This window comes from Phoca vitulina, unplaced genomic scaffold (assembly GCF_004348235.1).
Source record: "Phoca vitulina isolate PV1807 unplaced genomic scaffold, GSC_HSeal_1.0 scaffold135, whole genome shotgun sequence".
NCBI classification, from domain to species: Eukaryota; Metazoa; Chordata; class Mammalia; order Carnivora; family Phocidae; genus Phoca; species Phoca vitulina.
This window is the reverse complement of record NW_022589838.1, coordinates 233,746-240,305: the sequence shown is the minus strand read 5'-3', so window position 1 is coordinate 240,305 and position 6,560 is coordinate 233,746. Positions and strand designations below refer to the sequence as shown.

At 37.4% G+C, this 6,560-nt stretch overlaps 1 pseudogene; it reads left to right on the top strand.

Annotated features, from left to right (window-relative positions):
- The first annotated feature begins 4,970 nt into the window (after positions 1-4,970).
- Positions 4,971-5,154, top strand: LOC116628858 (annotated as a pseudogene).
- The last annotated feature ends 1,406 nt before the right edge of the window (positions 5,155-6,560 follow it).

Sequence of the window (6,560 nt, the reverse complement as noted above, 5' to 3'; positions counted from 1 at the left end):
GTCTAAATCATTCGTTCTCTATTGATTCCTCAGTGGAGGATAGTTCACTAGGAGCTTTGTGTTTCTCATATCCACAGCTGGTAAGAGAAGATAGGGTAATCTTCTACAGAGAAAGCTTTATGTAGTTTCTTCATTCATTTTTGGAAAGTGGCTAAAGAACTTAGTTGTCTTCCTCAGGATGGAGTTTTACATGTTCTTTTTTGTGAAGTAGCAGAAACTCATTCTAAAAATACTCAGTTAACGAGAAAGAACTGGAGAAAAACTGAAAATTCTCCATAAAATCTTCACCACCTCAATGCAATAATTGTTAAAATTGTGCTGTTCATTTCCCTAGATTTTTCCCCATAGAAATACAGGTACACATAAACATTTATACATATTCACAAATGTAATCATATTAGATACGCTCTTTTAAAATCTGCTCTTTGGGGCACCTGGGTGGCTCAGTCGTTAAGCATCTGCCTTCGGCTCAGGTCATGATCCCAGGGTCCTGGGATCGAGCCCCACACTGGGCTCTCTGCTGGGCGGGAAGCCTGCCTCTCCCTCTCCCACTCCTCCTACTTGCGTTCCCTCTCTCGCTGTGTCTCTGTCAAATAAGTAAATAAAATCTTTAAAAAAAAAAATCTCCTCTTCCCCTTCACAGAGCATTCTGATATTATTTCAGTGTCAAAAAAGACAGATGAAGGGGAGCAGAATATGTGACCCCAAAATATGCAACTTTGGCATGTGGGTTATTTTGAACTAAAGGCAATCAAGACTCAGCTGATGAAGAAAAACTTTTACCTCTTCCTTAACTCCCTGAAAGACTTTAGATAGGGGGCCTGGCTCAGAGACAGAGCTAGTACCAGGAATAACTTTTATCTGAATGACTTACCTGTATGGTGGGGCAAACATTTCATCTTTGTATGACCTTCCTCTCTTTTGAAGCCCCAGGCCCTTATCCTATTCCTTAGCATAGGATGGCATATGAGTCTCAACCATGCTCCTTATCTTTGGGTCTCAGATTCTTGTGGGGTTCCTCTTTGTATATAATGAAATTTGTTTTTCTCCTATTTTATCTGTTTTCTATTAGTTTACCAACCAAAGAACCTAGAAGGGCATAGGAAAAATTTTTCCTCCCCCAACACAGACCTACGTGATGATTTTAATAGTTTCATAGTGTTACTATATAACATAATTTATCCTATTCTGTGCCTTTGACCTGTTACATTCTCTACCTCCACTGTTTTTTTGACAATTAAAAACAGCTGTGGATAATCATCCTTTGTTATTCATCTGTGTTCACTTATCCAATATTTCCTTAGCATAATTCATCAGGTGAATATTTCTAGAAGGGTATGCAGATTTAAGGGCCTTGGATAAATACTGTAAAATTGCCATTCAGGAAGGTGAGACTCACTAATAGAATATGAGGGTATTATCCCTCAATAAGTATGGTAGCACTGAGCGTTATCAAACTTGTTAATATTTGGCAATGTGATGAACGGACATACTGCCATTTTAACATGCATTTCTTTAATTGTAAGTAATACTGAAATGTATTTTTTATGTTGTTCTTGACCATGTATTTCTTGAATTGTGCATATCTGTTAATTTTTGTCCTATGGCAGTAAAATTTTTTTCTCACTGAGTTCTAAGTTTTCTGTCTCTCTCCATTTATAAATTTATGTAGATACACACAAATACATTTTTTAAAAAATTTTATTTATTTGACAAAGAGACAGAGAGGGAACACAAACAGGGGGAGTAGGAGAGGGAGAAGCAGGCTTCCCGCTGAGCAGGGAGCCTGATGCGGGGCTCCATCCCAGGACGCTGGGATCATGACCTGAGCTGAAGGCAGACGCTTAACCGTCTGAGCCACCCAGGCGCCCCCACAAATACATTTTTATATGTAATATATATTTATATTTACCTGTAGTGTGTCATATATAGTGCACATAATTCTTTTTCATTTTGTAGTTTGACCTTTAACTTTGATAATGGTGAGTTGTTTGGCTGTAAAGAACTTTTACATATTAAATAAGTTAAATTGATCATTTTCTAAACAGTTTATAGCTTTGGCATGATGCTTAGTAAGTCTTTTTTCTACTGTAAAAATATAAAATTACTCCATTTTTTCTGTTTTGAAGAGTTATTACTATGATTTCATTTTTTCACATTTACATTTTATATCTACATTTTACTTTTTCCATGTTTAAAATTTAATTTTTTTATACTTAGTTTTTAATTGATCTGGAATTTATTTTTATATAAGGTGGGAGATGGAGATCCTATTTTATTTTTCCCCAAACTATTGACCAGTTATCCCAACATAATTAATTGAATAATCCTTTTTTTGGTTACCAATAATTTTAAGTGTACTATTATAATTTCCTAATTAATGTGCATTGTAAAGATGTATCTCCCCTCATATATCTCCCTGAAAAAAAAATTAAGAACTTTTACATGTTGATCAATAAATTTGTATTTTGAATTGTAAAAATGTGTTTGTCCCTGCACTTGTATCTTTTCAGGCCCTACAGATTGGGAAAGTATATCCAAAACCTACCTGACAGTTTCTTTACACGACTAAAGTTGTATCCCAAGCCATATCCATATGTTGAATGTTATTTCTTTATGTATAATAAAAGGCGTCATGACTACTACCATGAATGTGGTATAGGAGAGAAGGGGTGCATGCTAATTAGTTTTACATTAAAGTTAGAATTTAAGGGCGCCTGGGTGGCCCAGTTGGTTAAGCGACTGCCTTCAGCTCAGGTTATGATCCTGGAGTCCCGGGATCGAGTCCCGCATCGGGCTCCCTACTCAGCGGGGGGTCTACTTCTCCCTCTGACTCTCTTCCCTCTTGTGCTCTCTGTCTCTCATTCTCTCTCTCAAATAAATAAATAAAAATCTTTAGGAAAAAAAAAGAATTTAAAATGTTTACATTTCTTTTTCTTTAAATTCCTCTGAAGACATTTCAGTGAATTTAAATTTTATGTATAGGATACAAGTAAACCTCAACTTTCAAACATAGGACTTTTTAACCACCTACATTTTTTATGTTAGATGTTGACCCCCTCACCATATTTCGATAATTAAATTCATACTTAAATACGTGAGTTGAAGAACAAATGTTTTGAGCTATTGAATGAAGATTTGGCTCTCAAGGCAGCAGTTTGCATCGCACCATCTTTGTTGTTTTAAGCAGTAGTTTCAATATTACTCTTCATTGCATTTTTGTTACTTATATTTTAAAATGAGAAGAAAATTTAAAAAAATGAAAAATGCTAATCATGTTGGTAAGATGCTTTGGTCTCATGAACTTGGTATAATTGAGGCAACACTGGAAATGTGCTGAAAATGGTGATTGTTCATCCCCAGTGCTTGCTCATGGATCTGTGCCAGCGAGCTTTCTGAAGAAAAAGAAGACAACTAAAGAGTATATATAATATGTGAGAAGATTGTGTCCAAGAGACAAAATGTAATTAGTGCTTTTATAATATTTTTAGGTTTCTGGGAACAGAACATTCCTTAAACACAGGTTGTTAAATCCAACTGATATGTTCCAGTTCTCATTTTACTTGACCTCTTAGCATTAAACACTTCTTGAAACCATCACTTCTCTTGGCTTCTGTTCTTAACATCTTCTTGGTCACTTCTCTTTCTCTTTGCACTTCATCCTCTTCTTAGATTTTAAACATCGAAGTTATTTAATCGAATCTGGGTCATTTCCTCTGCTCCTGCTATGCTCTCCCTTTATGATCTATTCTAAGCTTGTGGCTTCAAGTTTATTCTCAATATAGATCACTTAGAAATCTAAACTATAGCCCAGAAGCCCCCTCTGAAATACAAACCTTTATGTCTACCTAATTGCTTAACATTTTCTTGATGATGAAGGGGAGTGGAATATACCACCCCAAAACATGCCACTTTGGCATGAGGATTATTTTGAGATAAAGGCCACCACAACACAGCAGATTCAGGAAAAGCTCTTGATCTCCCCCTCAACTGCCTAAATGTACATTGGAAAGGGGGCTGGTACCAGGAAAAGAGCTATTATCAGAGGTAATTTTTTACCTGAGAAACTTATCTGCATAAAAGGGCAACCTTTGTTTTCCCCACATCCACTCTGCCTTCTTGTGAATGGCCTTCTCCCCTTCATATCCCCAGGCCTCTGCCCCTTTCCTTAGCTCAGGATGTTATATAAGCCTCAATTACTTGGCTGCCTTTGGAGCCTCCGATCTTTGGGGTTCTTGTATGTATGAAATCACATTTCCTTTTCTCCTGTTAATAAGTCTTAGGACCTTTTGCTTGTTTGACCAGTCACAGGATCTAGAAGAGTAGAAGGAAAGCATCTCCTCCCCAACAATGATTCAAAGACACGGCACATACCTAATGTCCAACCAAACCCAAATTTCCAATCTTTTTTTCGATTCTGTTTTTATTTTAGGTCACCTTACTTGAGTTGTTCAAGTTAGAAACCTGGAGTCATATTTGTATCTCCCTCTCTCTCTCTCTCTCAGCTCCATATCTAATCCTTCACCGAGTCTTACTGGTTTTACTTTCCCAGCATCTTTTGAGTTTGTCCACTTTTCTTCATCCCAGATAGCAATTTGTTTTTCTTGGATTTGTTTTTCACATTCTGACATTGTATTTTTTTTTCGGATATCAAATGTGATAGATCAGCTCTCTGCCCAAAATTCTTTGATAATTTCTTAATTCTTTTAGGGTAGAGGTAAAGGTTTTTGTTTTTTTTGTTTGTTTTTGCTTTTGTAAAACATTGCCTATAATCCCTGTGTGGTATGGTTTCTACATACCTCCCCAGTCTCCTTTTTCACCTGTTTCTCCTTAGCAATCTAGCCATTTGATCCTTTTATCTGTCTTTTTTTTTTTTTTCCCTTTGGTCCTTCTCTTAGGGAAGCTATCTCCAGTGAATTCTTTTCTTTGTCTCTTTTCAAAGATACCTCTTCCTGGGCTCACACCCATTGTGCTTTGCGCAGTGGCAGTATCGAAGCCAAGGAGGTTTATCCGAGGTGCGATTATTGCTAATTGAAACACCCATTGTTTCTCACAATTCCTAGATCTTGCCTCTTGCCAGATATCACCACCTTCACCTCTTTTCACATACACAGGAATTTAAGTTGGCTTACCTCTTTACCTAATATTTCTAAGCTTCCATGCCTCCAGCCATTTTAATACAGTTGTCAGGCATGCCAAAGGCCAAACTACTGGGGATGAAATGTCATTTGTTTTTGGCAAATTAAGGATCCTAGAGCTCCACACTGGATCCTTCTTAAAACGTAAGGCATGGTTGGAGAGAGATGGGATTATCATGAATAATTACAAGTGTGTGAAACACTTACTTGTAAAAGATGGGTGAGGTAAGTGTGTGTTTAAATCCTAATGATGAGGATCTTTTTAATAGGAAACGATAAGCATACAGGGGAGAATATTCTGTGGGGTTGATATTCCTGAAAATGAGGAAGGGGGTGATGTGTCAGATGTAGGTGGCATGACTGGCTTTTTCTTTGGAAACAGGAAGTAAGGAGGTTGACAGTGTGCAGTTATGGTAGATTGCTACATTCAGTTTGGTTGATAACCTCAGTATTTAATATGAATTATCAGACAGCGTCATCTTTTAAGATTGAAAGGAAAGGCGGGGATCATAGGTTTGAGGAACATGGAGAGTTTGAAAAACTCTTGTTGGAAATGGGAGTTGAGCAGAGAAACATGAGAGGATTTCTGATAATTATGGAGGTTCCAACTGATGGTGCCATTGTGAATTTTTTGAGATAAAGCTTGCCACATTGTGTGACCTTTTTCAGCAGCACCCAGCTGACCTGGTCCAGGGTTGAAGAAGCAAATACTTGGTTTCATCCAGCTTGAGGGTTTACATAGATGGCTCTGATGAAAAGACAGATGGATAATGGAGTTTAGAGTATTTGCCTGTTTAAAAAATGCTAATTGTGGAATCTCTTTTGGCCAGGAGGAAGATGGGAAAAAAAAAAAAAAGGTGGGAGGGCTAATGATGGGGAGAAGGCACAAAGGTCAATGGCTTTGTGTTTCAAATGAGGGCCAAAGTATAACAAATAAAAATTATTTCATTTCCCATCAATGTTGGGAACTGTTTCCCACTGTTTATTTGAAATTAAAAAAATTGTTGTTGTGAATCTCTTACCAATATACTGTGATTTAGTTTCCCATCTGTGGAGAATGTTACAGGAAGTGATAAGCTAATTCACTAATGTTTCATCCAATCCTAGATGTGAAATTTGACGAAGCTCTAAAAAGAGTCTTCACGAAAATGTCTTTCCTTGCGGACTGGCGTCTCTTGCCTTTTCTTGCATTAGCAAAAATAAAGTAAATTAGTCAAGGGCTCCATAGCAAACAAATGGCACACTCAGAGGAAGATCATTTGAATCGAGAGGGTTTATTTAGGAAGGGGCTGTTTTTAACTAGTGGGTCTGGGTATAGTGGTAGAACTAGAAGGGAAATTGCACAGCTGAGGTTTTACCGTTCCTCAGTATGAAAGGACAAGGGGAGGATGGACTCGGTCCACAAGGATGGCCGGTCCCGTA